Source organism: Schistocerca serialis, chromosome 6, assembly GCF_023864345.2.
Source record: "Schistocerca serialis cubense isolate TAMUIC-IGC-003099 chromosome 6, iqSchSeri2.2, whole genome shotgun sequence".
Lineage (NCBI taxonomy): Eukaryota > Metazoa > Arthropoda > Insecta > Orthoptera > Acrididae > Schistocerca > Schistocerca serialis.
The window spans coordinates 429,527,646-429,544,227 of NC_064643.1; positions in this window are offsets into that span (position 1 = coordinate 429,527,646).

Here is a 16,582-nt window from a genome sequence, read left to right on the forward strand (position 1 = left end):
CGAAATTCTCCCGGAAAACAAGCTGTTCTCCTAGATGAATGCAGTTTGCATAAGTAGCAAGTTTCGACGCGTATAGCGCAATTCAGCAACGAAGAAAGATAACTTTATTGCTTTTTTCCTGTGGATCACAACTTATAGTTCCCGGAGGATGAGAGCCAAGCTTACGTCTTCTCAACATCGACGTAAACTCGGAGAAGTTTCCGACTAGGATATCCGCATGTGCGTTATACATCAGCTCTTCCAAGATATGAATTTCGTATTTATTTATCTCTGTCTGTCGGGAAACGAGCTTTTACCGCACATTTCTTCATGTCTTTAGGGTGTGATAGGTGTGCATGGCAGTACATAACTGTGTCTTTGTATGCCTGCCTAGTTGCAATGGATAATTTGTTATTCAGTTTTTACCTAATAATAATTCCAGTGAGTGACGTTATTCAATTTAACCGAGCCTGCAAACTTAAAAAAAGTATACTAACAACAATTCGATAAACAAACCCTAATTAATACTTGCTTATCCTTAAACGTCGGAAGTTCACTCTGTATTTGACTAAAATGAGATTTATTTGTTTCAATGCTTAACTGGTAAAGAAACAACGAGTAAAGAACAGAAAACAAGAAAGAAAGAACGGATGTTTCCTGCATTCACCAAACGTACACATATAGTTTGCGGGGATGGAATCCCTTACCACCGAAAGTATTTTATTTGTGTATATTTTTATTTGTTAATTTACTAAAACACAAAGCCGGTATTGTCCAGGTATTCACTTGGCCAATTTTCTATTAGGAACGAAACAAAATATGAACTGTATTTGCCTTTAAGAATCGATAAAATTTCATTTCCATGTATTCATGAAAACACCTTTGAAATTATGAAATAGTCGCACAGAGAAATATACATAATGTACAAACGTGTAAGTATCCAGATCAAGTAACCTGGTCCCGGACAGTTTCTGTGCGCTGGGCACAGCTGCTTCGCGTGTCTATAACGTCATTTTCTGAACGTCTCTATGGCAACGCCTCTTTTTATCTCTATAGACGACAAAAGTTGTCGAATGGTTCAAATGGCTCTAAGCACTATGGGACTTAACATCTGAGGTCAACAGTCCCCTAGAACTTAGAACTAATTAAACCTAACTAACCTAAGGACATCGCACACATCCATGCCCGAGGCAGGATTCGAACCTGTGACCGTAGCAGCAGCGCGGTTCCGGACTGAAGGCTCTAGAGCCGCTCGGTCACAGCGGTCGGCCAAATGTTTTCGTCTACAGCCTTTTGTGCTTCGCAGTTGAAAGCTCTCAAAAGCGCTTATAGTTATCAGAAATTTCCTTAATTTAACTCTACCGTACTAGTGTCTTAGTAGTAAAGAAAAAAATGTTTTAAATTTCATCCATGATGTGGCAATTTTTCATGTATCTCAGTGTTTATGACGTCATATCTCTTGAACTATATGCTGTACAATGATGTACTTGAGTAGGTATATTAAGCGGCGTACATGAATACCGTCTGCAAAATATTTTGCGAAAAGACTTAGTAGCAAAATAGTAATAAGTATAAACGTTAAGCACAATGCGCCAGTTTTTCAAGCGTCTCTAGTTTATGGTATCAAATCTCCTGAACTATGTGTCGTACCATGAAACACTTTTTAGGTGCATTTTGTGGCATATGTGGATACTGTCTGCGAAATTTATTGCGGACACAGTTAGTAGCACAGAAGTAACACATTTAAACGTCATGCATGATGCAGCAGGTTTTCACGCATCTCATTGTTCCTGAAATCATATCTCTTGAGCTATGTTAGATTCGTGGTTCTTACCCCCACAGTGATTGTTGCCTGAAAGTAAAGGATATGTGTGCCACGCACGCAAACACATCCATTTTTATAATATACATGGATTTAACCTGGTAGGTTATGGCCATCAGGCCCTGTCCCACTTTCGTACATGATAAATACAAGGATAATTAGAGATTATGGTACAGCAGGTTTACAATTACAGCTTCTAGCAATAATTGGCTGGGAGTGTGGGGTTGAGGAGGCAGGATAGAGGAATGTGACAACACCCAGCTAGTGAATTCAAGGGCAGAGAAGGTGGCGTGTCTTGTAGAAGCAGTTTATTGTTATGAGATGACTTGCTTGGACGCACCAACTATACATACCTTATCAAAAATACATACGACCAGTGTAACAACAATTTACAGTAATTTATTAAAAGAGATGTTACACTGCTTAATTTTACTATGAAGCTGGTACGTGGCAATGTTAAAGTGCACTTTCATCGATCTGGCTTTAAACCCGATCTAGAATATCCAGTTTAGATTTTCTTGGAGGCGACTATGGTTGAGTCCAGAGGCTGCTTAAAGTAGTACTCATACTATCCGTATTACTAAGTGACTATTCCGAAACTCAGTACCAACTGCCGGTTGCCTATCTAACGGGTTCCAGGCCAACAAAAAATTAATTTTCAATATTTCGCGTAATTAATGACCGAATTTAAAAATGTAAATTCTGTCGTAACCTACTCATTAAGTGATGTAATCCTATGCTAAAGGTTGAATAAAATAAGACAAGTATTACTTTTAGAAACTGAGTTTCTCTTGAGGCAGTGTAACTGACGGCGCGCAGTTACCTGTATTTATTTCATCCAGTATTTGAGAATGAGAGCACTTAGCGAGTTTCAACAAACTTTACATTCACTTTCAATGTTTTCCTAAGCTTTTGATCGGTAACGTGCTCAGCTCAAATAACAAATTAACTAGTGTATAACGTAATCAGACAGTTGAAGCTGTTTTATACATGGGATTTCTATTTTTTAAAGAATTGAAGCTTCACTGGTTGGTACTAACTGAATGAGTGGAGCCGTGCGTCTGCTTACATCCGCGTTTTGGATGTCCACCTGGAACTTATCTGGGTGCAATAACATATAATAGTCCGTGTTGTGTGCGCCCTCTACGGCGTCTGACTGTAAGTACATTCGCCTCTCTCGACGCTAGCCTTGCCGTGAACCACGCTCTCTGTGTATCACTGTGATGGCTGTGTGTCATATCTTCTGGCGGACACAGCAGTATTAAAAAGAAACCTGAGTTGTTTATCTCTCTATACTCATGCAAAAAGTTTCTATTCAGTAGGAGTTACCCGAATGTACCTTCTCTTCATGTGCTTCACATAAGGAATCGCTATTTTCGCAATTTACTACTTACATTTACTGCTGTGGACAACAATTCCTTCGCCGGCCGCGGTGGCCATGCGGTTCTAGGCGCTGTAGTCTGGAACAGCGCGACTGCTACGGTCGCAGGTTCGAATCCTGCCTCGGGCATGGATGTGTGTGATGTCCTTTGGTTAGTTAGGTTTAAGTAGTTCTAAGTTCTAGGGGACTGATGACCTCAGATGTTAAGTCCCATAGTGCTCAGAGCCATTTGAACCATTTGAACCATTTGAACAATTCCTTCGGCAACAATTGCTATGATCGTTGTTTGCAATTTTTACTAATGTGAGTATTAATATCTTATTAATGAACCGCTGAAATGACCTCGAATTAATTAAAATGATTCTTCAGATATTTTTACGTTGTTCTTTAGGATAGCGTAGTTCTTTGTAGCTTTCGTAGCTAGAATGAGCTAAATAGAAGATCATATTTGAAACACCACACTTCGAGATTGTTAGCTAGAATAATACACTAAAGAATATAAAATAGACGATCGCTTCTTCGTCAAAACGGTAGGTCATCTGAAAGACTTCATTTTTGCTCTTAATAATACATGAAAAATGAGGAACAATCAATTTAGTGTTTACGCTTTTACACATATAATACACAGTCTATGAAAACCAAGTAACAGTCGCAGAACTTGAAACCCTTTCTACTTTAGAACGATTGTTAAGAATGGTTGAAACTTGGTCTATTTTTTAATCCTGTGTGTGTGAATTAGAGAATGACAGAAATAAGGAGAAGTATCAGGAATTGAGTTGAAGTAAGAATACACATTAGTGTTTCTCAAATGACGTACAGCTTCTGGCGATAGTCAAGAAAACATCTAAAAGTTAAAGTTATTTGCGTTGTATAAAGCTGAACATTTGCACTTCAGTAACTGAGATTAGAAGAATGGACAAAGATAAGTTGCAGAACAAAATTGAGCAGGACCAAACGGGTGTGATAAATTGAGTCTTCCACCTAGGATATGATGTGAAAAGTGAACCAAAGCGGGATAGACATTAAAAATAGATTTGATGAGAAGTGAGAAATTTTAAATATAAAAAGTTTCAGCAGGGTGAGGGAATACTATTTTTCAACCTATAGCAGTTCGAAAAATGAAAAGTGGAAGGTGCAAATCAGTCGAAGTTGTTGCGCACAGAAGGATATTCTAGGCAAATGTAAAAAATTTTAAAGTTTGCGCCAACCAGCGCCAAGCCAAACCAAGACAGGCTTGAGAGCAGAGTTGCATCTGGAATGACCAACAGACAGAAGGGCTGATACTGAAATGCTGTGGCACACAGCCGACTCCACTGCCACACATCGTTCGAGTGAGATATCTGAATGATCAATGCAATGTGACCTCTTTGAGAAGGAAACATTAAGTCATTGTAACAGCACTACAAGATGCCGTAACAACACATTCTTACGTAAGAATACCCTTCCGTCTGTTGATTACAAAAAGTGCCAATGCTAAATAGCTAAAATCCACAGTTAAGGTACTGAGGTGCAATGAAAACTGCTCACGAACATAGAAAACCAAGCCACATTCGGTCATCCCCGCCAAAATATAACGTCACTGCCTCTGACAGACAGCTGTAAATACCCAAGTTCCCAGGCCCTTCTGTATTCCAGCTGCAGTCAGCCAGTTTTGATACAGGATCCGCAGTGGGTTGCCTACTAGTCGCCTTCGAGACTGCAGCCAGTCTGGTCTGTGGACCTAGACATTCTGAGCTGCCGACTTCTCGTTCACTGATGATCTCACTGGGGGCCAACCTGATGGAGCTTAATACAGTATCACATTGTCTTGTATTAGGGAGGTGCTGCACCTCCTTCGCCTCCCCTCCTTCCCACTCCTTCCCTTCCTCATTCCACCGGCTTGCAGCTGTGGAGGTCAGGATGTATCTCTGCACGCCATCGCCGTCCCATGCAGAGCTGCACGAAGTTTACTGGGGCACTTCCTTAGAGGTCCACGAGTGTGGATTAGTCGAATGCGTCGTCGAGCTGTTGGGCGAATCCGCTAAGTGGGAAACGCCTGCCACCAGCTGGGTCGGCTACCCGCACGGCGCCGCACCTGCTGCGTTAGCTGCCGTCACATCACAGACGACCTCGAGAGTCTGCTGAACCGTACGTGGAAGTGGCTTCCAGTCTGCGTCCTCCTCGCTGTTGCCGTGGAGAAGATGATTCAGTTGTAAAACTAAAGCTAATAAATGTATAATTCACTAATGCAGACTCATTAGCGTCCATGCTTCCGGAACAGCCCTAACCACTCTGCTCCACGCTTCGTCATACTGGATTCATAAATGTCACAGCCCATCGACACTTTTAAAGCTACGGGGTCGATTGAAACGTAATGCCGCAGAAGACTGTTGGATTATATATGTGATGAACCACTGTGAAGGTACACGTAAGTAAAGAAGAATGTTACACTCATGTTTTACATGTGATGTCATATGGGCCAAGGCATCACATTGACAAATATCGTAGTAAAGAAAGCAGGTGTTGGAGGGAAGTGGTAGGTAGAGATTAATAATACAGAATGCAAATTACTGAACAGGTTTATCTCTGCTGCTAGTTAAAGCGCTTCGTATCCGATGAAATATGGTATCTAACAAACAAAAGTATGTGTTTTGAGTTCTTTTGTCACTTACAGCTTTTTCTGTAAGAGATGTTTCATTATATCCTCCAGTAGTTGTTTCCAAATAATTTAATTTAACTTAATGGCTTAAGTTTCTATAACAATTAGCATGGAATACATTTACTTAATACCTGCTGTAATTTACACTACTCGCCATTAAAATTGCTACACCAAGAAGAAATGCAGACGATAAACGGGTATTCATTGAACAAATATATTATACTAGAACTGACATGTGATTACATTTTCACGCAATTTGGGTGCATAGATCCTGAGAAATCAGTACCCAGAACAACCACCTCTGGCCATAATAACGGCCTTGATACGCCTGTGCATTGAGTCAAACAGAGCTTGGATGACGTGTACAGGTACAGCTGCCCATGCAGCTTCAACACGATACTACAGTTCGTCAAGAGTACTGGCTGGCGTATTGTGACGAGCAGTTGCTCGGCCACCATTGACCAGACGTTTTCAATTGGTGAGAGATCTGGAGAATGTGCTGTCCAGGGCAGCAGTCGAATATTTTCTGTATCCACAAAGGCCCGTGCTGAAATGTAGGGTTTCGCAGGGATCGAATGAAGGGTGGGGCCAAGGGTGGTAACACATGTGAAATGTAACGTCCACTGTTCAAAGTGCCGACAATGCGAACAAGAGGTGACCGAGACGTGTAACCAATGGCACCCCATACCATCACGCCGGGTGATACGCCAGTATGGCGATGACGAATACACGCTTCCAATGTGCTTTCACCGCGATGTCGCCAAGCACGGATGCGACCATCATGATACTGTAAACAGAACCTGGATTCATCAGAAAAAATGACGTTTTGCCATTCGTGCACCCATGTTAGTCGTCGAGTACACCATCGCAGGCGGTCCTGTCTGTGATGCAGCGTCAACGGTAACCGCAGCCATGGTCTCCGAGCTGATAGTCCATGTTGCTGCAAACGTCGTCGAACTGTTCGTGCAGATGGTTGTTGTCTTGCAAACGTCCTCATCTGTTGACTCAGGGATTAGCCATGCAGATAAGATGCCTGTCATCTCGACTGCTAGTGATACGAGGCCGTTGAGATCCAGCACGGCGTTTCGTATTACCCTCGTGAACCCACCGATTCCATATTCTGCTAACAGTCATTGGATCTCGACCAACGCGAGCAGCAATGTCGCGATACGATAAACCGCAATCGCGATAGGCTACAATCCCACCTTTATCAAAGTCGGAAACGTGATGGTACTCTTTTCTCCTCCTTACACGAGCCATCACAACAACGTTTCACCAGGCAACGCCGGTCAACTGATGTTTGTGTATGAGAAATCGGTTGGAAACGTTCCTCATTTCAGCACGTTGTAGGTGTCGCCATCGGCGCCAACCTTGTGTGAATGCTCTGAAAAGCTGATCATTTGCATATCACAGGATCTTCTTCCTGTCGGTTAAATTCCGCGTCGCTAGCACGTCATCTTCAAAAAATGGTTCAAATGGCTCTGAGCACTATAGGACTTAACATCTGAGGTCATCAGTCCCTTAGACTTAGAACTACTTAAACCTAATTAACCTAAATACATCACACACATCCACGCCCGAGGCAGGATTCGAACTTGCGAGCGTAGCAGCAGCGTGGTTCTCGACTGAAGCGCCTAGAACCGTTCGACCACAACGGCCGGCATGTCATCTTCGTGGTGTAGCAATTTTAATAGCCAGTAGTGTATTTTCTTTCCATTCGTCCTTTTCACACCTGTTACACGTTTTCGAATTTATGTGCAGCACATCTATTAAATTGTTGTCGTTTTATCTTGTTTTTCATTTTCCCAGATATTGACGGTTTTACTTTATTCAGTATCGTATACCTCCCTGTACGTAAATAAATCCTTCCAATCGGCACTGCTTATCTTATAGAATCACATACCTGAAATGTAACTGTCCGGAGCTCGTGGTCTAGTATCTTGCATTGCTGCCTCTGGATTACGGTGAACTGGTTTCGATTCCCGACCGGGTTAGGGATTTTCTTTGCCCGGGGACTGGGTGTTTGTGTTGTTCACATCGTCGTCATCATTCTTGGTAGTGGCTAAATGGGACTGTGTAAAACTTGGGACATTATACGGGCACTAATTACCGCGCAGTTGAGCGCCCCACAAACCAAACATTAACATACCTCAAATGTAGTACACATACTTTGCTGGGGGGCGATCGGTGTGGTTGACAATGAACACACTTCATACTCCACGATCGCAGTGCAGACACATTTATTGCTCCAAGATGACCGGTTTCAACAGTCTGATGCTGCCATCATCTGATCTTCTGGAACTTGCTATAAAATTGCCACGTTACGTTGCACGAAGCATAAAAATCATTCGCCACGTACAAATGTCTTGATAAAAATCCAGTCGATAAAATACACACAGTTGGTAAGACTGTGAGCTTTTCATCACTTGTGTACGTTTTACCAACTCTATGTACTTTATCGACTGCATTTTTATCAAGACATGTATACGTGGGGAGTGCTTTTTAGGCTCTTGCTTCATATAATGTAACATGGTAATTTTATAGCAAGTTCCAGAAGATCAGAGGATGGCAGCAGAAGACTGTTAAAACCGGTCATCTTGGAGCAGTAGGTTTGTCTGCACTGCGATCGCGGCGTATGAAGTGTCTTCATTGTCACACATCTGAAAAGAAGCAAGAAGATTATTCCAGAAATATGTCTGTGGTGACGAAGAGTAGAACATTTACTATTCATTACGGTAGGTAAACGCAGTCTTGGCTATTTCTTGGTTATCAGCTATTTAAGCTTTGTGGTTGAGTCAGGAATTTTCAGACCAGATTTTTGTACTCCGCCTCTTTCCCTCTGCCGTACAGCCGCAAGACGTGTGAGATAATGAATTAGATAGATGTGTGCGCCATTAAGGCACCTTCTAATACGTTACTATACACATTAAAAAAGTTTTGGATCACCCCGGTTCCCAGATCTCTTGAAGTTAGACGTTGACTATGGATACTATATCACAGACACAGTCCTTTTGACTGTTTAGAGATGTCACTAAACCCGCTAAAAGATGTAAACAACTATGCATGAGCAGCGCCTATTAGACAGCCGATAAGGTCCAATCATCGATCAGGAAGGAGATACACGCCTCGTGTTGTCAGTAGTTCAACCATGCCTAGATGGTCAATAACGCGATTCGATCGCGTCCGTATCGTTACTTTGTGTCGGGAAGGGTTCTCAACAAGGGAAGTGTCCAGACGTCTCGGAGTGAACCCAAGCGATGTTGTTCAGACATGGAGGAGATACAGAGGGACAGCAACTGTTGATGACAAGCCTCGCTCACGCCGCCCAAGGGCTACTACTGCAGTGTATTACCCCTACCTACGGGTTGTGGCTCAGAGGAACCCCGACAGCAACGCCACCATGTTGAATAATGCTTTTCGTGCAGCCACAGGACGTCGTGTTACGATTCAAACTGTGCGCAATAGGCTGCATGATACGCAACTTCACTCTCGACCTCCATGGCGAGGTAGATCTTTGCAACCACGACACCATGCAGTACGGTACACATGGGCCCAACAACATGCCGAACGGACCGCTCAGAATTTTCATCAAGTTCTCTTCACCGATGAGTGTCGCATATACCTTCAACCAGACAATCGTCGAAGACGTGTATGGAGGCAACCCGGTCAGGCTGAACGCCTTAGACACACTGTCCAGCGAGTGCAGCAAGGTGGAGGTTCCTGCTGTTTTGGTGTGGCATTATGTGGGGCCAACGTACGCCGCTGGTGGTCATGGAAGGCGCCGCAACGGATGTACGATACGTGAATGCATCCTCCTACCGATAGTGCAACCATATCGGCAGCATATTGTGAAGGAATTCCTCTTCATGGACGACAACTTGCGCCCCCATCGTGCACATCTTGACTTCCTTCAGGATAACGATATCGCTCGAGTAGAGTGGGCAGGATGTTCTCCAGACATGAATGCTATCAAAAAGCCTGGAAAGATTGAAATAAGATATTTATGAACGACGTGACCCACCAACCACTCTGAGGGATCTACGCCGAATCGCTGTTGAGGAGTTGGACAATCTGGGCCAACAGTGCCTTGATGAACCAGTGGATAATATGCCACGACGAATACAGGCAAACATCTGTGCAAGAGGACGTGCTACTGAGTATCAGAGGTACCGGTATGTACAGAAATCTGGTACACCACCACTGAAGGTCTTGCTGTATGGCGGGACAACATGCAATGTGTGGTCTTCATGAGCAATACAGAGGTCGGAAGTGATGTTTATGTTGATCTCTATTCCAATTTTCCGTACAGGTTCCGGAACTCTTGGAACCGAGGTGATGCAAAACTTTTTTTGATGTGTGTGTTAAAACGCACAACATTCCTGGGTTCTAGTACCGTAATAACCTTGGCTTTGAAGAGCCGAAATCTACCTCTCACTCCTACACACACACACACACACACACACACACACACACACACACACACACACACACACTCATACAAGGACAAATTTTTCGGCGGTAACAAGGATGTGATGACCTCTAAATCGATCACCAGTGATAGTTGGGGGCTTGCTTAGCAGCAGTAGTCGAAGTTGTTTTGTAAGGCGGGAAACCACACAGCCAAACTCCGATATTTTTCCAAAGAAAATTCAGCACTGGTTGTATCAATGATTTTTATTAAATCTGCAGATTTAATGAAAATAATTGATATAGCCAGTGCGGAATTTTCTTTGGAAAAATAGTCGAAGTGGTGAAAAACGACCTGCTCTGCAATAAAACGACGCCGGTCAGACAGGAAGTTTGACATAATTTGACAGATGCATGAGCAGACCAGTTCAGAATTGCTTCCCACGTTTCATTTTCATCGAGAAACGAATACGATGATTACATTTGTTGATTCCAACATTGTGTGGTGTTGCGGTCCAGTGTGCCAATTAAAATATCCGGAAGATGTATCTCGAACACGTAATCGTTATGTCATAAAATTAAAAACTCATTAACATATATCTGGGAGCTAAAAAGCACTGTGGTTGTCCCGTGCATCAGTAGTAGAAAAAAAAAAAAATGCGAACAATACTCCCAACCCCTGCGGCCGTTATCGAACTTAACAGACTATGTGACTGAGTACGTTGCACCTATTTACATTTTTATAAGTAATACTCAACATTTGTTGTGAACAAGCTCTGTAATGACACAGAAGACACAACGTAAAGCCCGTTCCTAACTCCAAGTAGTACTAAACGCAGAGACATATCAGTCACTTAATGCGTAATTTTCTACAGACATATTACACAGGAGCCCCGGATAGTCTAATTATTATTTCCAACTTTTCATAAGATATGTTTCTTGTATTAATCAATTATAGTTCAGTGCCGCCTATATACCAAGTAAAATCGTCACCTCAGTAGATATTGTGTCTTCACGTGGAAGATCTGACAGTGTGACCTCAATGTAGTAGCTGTGTGTAGCAATTAGGGACAATGGGAGAGGAGTCGCGTGTTGATTGCTGACCACCGGGAACAATGCCGGACGAAACTACGTGCTCTGTCTGCCACCGGAATCATTTAGCTAGGACTTGTTTCCTCTCCAATTCCTTTGTGGGTGCAGGGCCGAAACGACAGATTTACGTTTCTAACGATCATCTCTCGGCACCACCATGACTGTACCAGATATAACGAATAAACTTCCTTTCCGTCTATGAAAATCTCCATATTGTAATTTGACGGCCCGGAAGATGCCCACACTCCGATTTTTCTGACCAGCACATTAAGCACCTGACCGGGATTAAGACAATCTACTCGCATTGCGTCGTGGAGCGTCAATAATGGGATTGCCACCTACAGTGAAGCACTGTTTTGTCGATATTTGCCTTTCGATCACATTCCTACATATCCACAGGAGAGTCACCCAGACTCTCTAAAATATTCCTACAGTCATTTCATTACTACGCGTGTTGCGGATGTTAGGCTGTACGCGTATGAATGTGCATGGCGAATGTCTGAGATCTTAACCAGTGAACCTTTAATTTTAAAAATGATATGATACCGTATTTCTAGAAATAAAAACGTATCAATGCCTCACACAACTCATATAACACACCAATACATAACCTTATAGTCCATCATTCTATGTAGAGAACATTTCGGTGATTTTCTTTTTTCATTTACCTTTGTTTCATATGTTACGTACTTGAAGCCAATACAGTTATCTTTAGGTACTAATTAACATTTTATTATCATCCTTATGTCCAGATATGTATCGCACAGTAGTTGACACACAATGACCATACTTTGTATTACCGAACTACTCAGGAATAATGTCACAATTATATGTTCATCTACGCCTTCTCATATCCCTTCCGAGCGTGAGACTGTGATGTTTCACATAACACAGAGGTAGCCGAAGTGTGAATGAACGCTAAACTCTGTTACACTACCATTCGTTAGTTAACGTCCGCTACATAACACAAGGCCAAAAGATACCAAAGGATGGCATATTAGGGGTGACGTGTGGTTGGAAAACCACTGATCCCTCTTATAAGTTGCGTTCCGAAACCGGAGCTGCTGCTACTTGTGTTTGACATAGCTTCTCAGTTATCAACAGAAACTGAGATCAGCGAGGTAGTGGGATTAACCTCCGCCGGCCGGTGTGGCAGAGCGGTTCTAGGCGCTTCAGTCTGGAACCACGCGACCGCTACGGTCGGAGGTTCAAATCCTGCCTCGGGCATGGATGTGCGTGATGTCCTTAGGTTAGTTAGGTTTAAGTAGTTCTAAGTTCTAGGGGACTGATGACCTCAGATGTTAAGTTCCATAGTGCTCAGAGCCATTTGAACCGTTTCTTGATTAACTTCCTAATAGTGAGGACCTTGACAATGCAACTACTGGAGATGCGCAGTCGTCCAACTGTTTTGGATGTGGTACGTGGCGGTTTGCTGTTTTGTCTATATAATTATTGATCATAATCGAGATTGACGACGGAGAGGGGAGGAAGCATACTTCCCGTAAATTTTAACTACTCAGTACATCCACACGAGCTGGAGACACGTGTTGTGTCCTGTTCCTAAGATCATGACAGTTAGAAGAGATGTTATTACATATCATCTGTGTTTACTTCGATAGTACTATGTTCTCCTTCTCACACTCGTTTTCGCCTTGTCATTTAATTGTATGTCTATCATATGTTATTGAATGTGTATATTACTGTTTTTGTAATGAAATATATGAAATTTGTTTTCATTTACTAACGTGTTTACATGATTCCGATGTTACAGTTTACTTTCTGGGTTAGTGAAGCATAACATTGTCAGGGAAAGACGGCGAGCTTAATGGTTTATTAATTAAAAAATTTTTAAAGTAAAAAACCTCTGGTTTAGGCCATATATATTCAGTATAAGCCCACAAAAGAAAAAAAAGGACACGCAAGTCTTCGCCCTCTCGAGCGCTGTAGACGATGTAGGACTGCTAACAGGCAGTCAGGGGAGCCTCCACTGCCGGCGGAAGTCATGGCACGGAGTGGCGTGTGTTAGAATTCCTGTCTCACTATCACGATGCGAACGTAGTGTATACGGATGTGTGGTGTATACAGAAGGGTCCAAGCCTTGTGAAGGTGCTAGTAGAGCTTATTGGGTATCTGGAAGCAAACAACAAGGCCTGTACAAGCTGGATCCACACTCCACTATTATGACAGCAGAACTGATTGCCATTTTGGAAAGCCTACTTTTCGCACAGACGACCACAGCAGACACAATAGTCATCATCTGTAGTAGTATCTCAGCCATACAATTGACTATAAACCATCGTAATAGTTGTACCAACCCCATAGGTGCAGCAATTGTCGACGTTGAGTTTCGGGTGGAGAGGAACTGTCGCAACATCGTGATAGTACAGATGAAAAGACACTCTGGGAGACCTGGAATGAACAAGTAGATACCCTAGTAAAGCAAATATATCACAGATATGATACCAATGCTCAAAAACCGGTTGGCAAGGGGAATGGTCACGGACATCTAAAATCAGTGGCAGCACTATGCACTAATTTATCCCACAATTGAAAGAATACCATGGTATAATGAGGCACAAACATCAAGGAGCTTCACGACAGTTATAGCATGGCTGACGTTCAATCGCTGAAAGTTCAACAAACACTACTGTAGGGTCAACCCAAGCACCACCATTCTCTGATTTTGCGAAGAAGATTCAAACCATACATTTCTGAAATGTCCTCAGAATACGTATCACATAAATGTACTTGTAAGTAATCTTTGGGCTCTTGGTCATTAGTGCCCAAGCAGCTCCCAAACCTTGTCAGCATCCAACGATATGTTGCAATGTATAAAGCACTGTACAAGTTCGTCAGCAGTGGCAACACCAAGATTTAGCTTCCTGGTCAGCGAAAATAATGCTTTTGGTAATTAGAATGCCAGGAGAAGACGAAAGCTCAGTTAACTGACTACATTCCCACGTGCTGCTCAGTAGAATGTGAAATGTCACTATGATCCTCCTACAGATATGTGTCTGAATACTGATGCAATTATAGGTATGGCTGTAATACTCGAATCTGGTTCTTGTAAATTGTCCTCCTGTTCTGTCTAGCTGTTACTTAGTAGACATATCCGCAGCTTTTGAAACTATTTCTGCAGCGCATACAAAACAACGTTTTATTGTTAATTTAGCTATAGAGTCATTAATATGGACTGAACTGGGAATATCCGCCGGCCGCGGTGGTCTAGCGGTTCTGGCGCTGCAGTCCGGAACCGCGGGACTGCTACGGTCGCAGGTTCGAATCCTGCCTCGGGCATGGGTGTGTGTGATGTCCTTAGGTTAGTTAGGTTTAAGTAGTTCTAAGTTCTAGGGGACTTATGACCTAAGATGTTGAGTCCCTTAGTGCTCAGAGCCATTTGAACCATTTTTTGGGAATATCCCAAATGTGTACCAACGGCGATTTACCATTTCTTATTGTGATCCCAGTAGGATTTTTATAGTATACTTGCCCCATGTATCCTGTGTTAAATTTCGTCTTGTCTACACATTTTAGTATACTATGGTTGAAAACTTTTTTTGTGTGGGAATCAGTCCTTTATTAAGCCTATGTGACTTAGTGCAAGTGTACGACTTAAATTAATGTCTACTTCGAATTTTCAAAAGGAACTGTAACCTGTGATAAAACATTTCCAGTGTTGAGACGGCTGTATGGGAACGTTCCGAAAGCCAATTAAAAGAAGAAGAAGAGGAAGAAGAAGAAGAAGAAGAGGAAGAAGGAAAAGAAGGTGGCTTTAAGTCCTATGCCGTTGTAAGGAATCAGAGAAATAAGACGGTTTGACCAGGAGAGGTGACAAAATGACAGATACGAGATGCCATGGCTGGACCTTCCCGTGACGACATCGTGAATAAGGTTTCCCGATTAGTTGATGATGATGATGATGTTTGGTTTGTGGGAGGCCCAACTGCGCGGTCATCAGCGCCCGTACAATGTCCCAAGTTTTACACAGTCCAGTTTAGCCACTGTCACGAATGGTGATGAAATTACGAGGACAACACAAACACCCAGTCCCCGGGCAGAGAAAATCCCCAACCTGGTCGGGAATCGGACCCGGGACTCCGTGGTCCAGAGGTATCAACGCTATCCACTAGAACACGAACTGCGGACCACGATCAGTTGGTGTAATAAAGCAAACTGTCCATTGTCTCTACAAGGAGTAGTGTACTACTCGAAGTCTTGAAACACAACACCAGAACAGTGGTCGTTAACGTATCGTAACCGATAGCGACCACAGACGAGTGTGACGCCGTGTTACTGACAATCAGTTTGCAATCCAACAGCAACTGCTTGCGTCAGTGAAAGTAGGCCAGTATCAACCGATTTCAGAGGGAAACTTGCGAAGGGAGCTGTGTGCATTGAACGTTTAGAGACGGGTGTCAAGCAAAAGGCCATTTCACATAGTGGCGCGTGAAGTTGCCTGTCTTCAGTGGACCGAAGAACACAAAAACTAGACTGTAGCTGGTTTGAGACGTGTAGTGCATTCTAATGATGCCTTTAAGCTGCAGTATGTGGGGGTACAGCGGAGGCAATGGCGTTTTGGGAGTGCCATGTTTTTTAAGATGACGATATTCGTGTTCATAGAGATTCACGCATACATTCCTGGATTGACAAACATGCAGGCATCCTATCGCATCTCGAGTGAACAGCTGAACCACCTGATCTTAATCTATATCGGCATATACATGGCTGCTCTGCATTTCGCATTTCGTAGTAAAGGGTCTGGCAGACGATTCATAGAACGAGCTTCGAGATATTTCCGTAATGTTCAACTCTCGAACATCGCTCGGGAAAAACGAACATATAAATCTTCCCGTGCGAGCTCTGATTTCTTTTATTTTATTACAATGACCATTTCTCTCTATTTACGTGGGCGCCAGCAAAATGTTCTCTCAGTCGGGGGAAAAAGTAGACGATAGAAATTTCATGAGATGATCCTGGTGTAACGAAAACCGGGTTTTTAAACGTAGGCTTCTGCGGTCGTTGCCACAATCAATAAAATTCTTCTGAGTTTGAGGCCGCATTGTCAACTATAAAATTCCGATGTTTCGGTGAATATTGCAAGACGCCTTCTCCACGCTGTACAGTACACCCTGTGGAAGGCATCTTGTAATAGTCACCGAAACGTCGGAATTTTTTAGTTGACAATGCGGCCTCAAACCCAGAAGAATTTTATTGATTGAAATACGGGTTTGTTTTAATAATTGCCACTTCAATTTCCGTATTA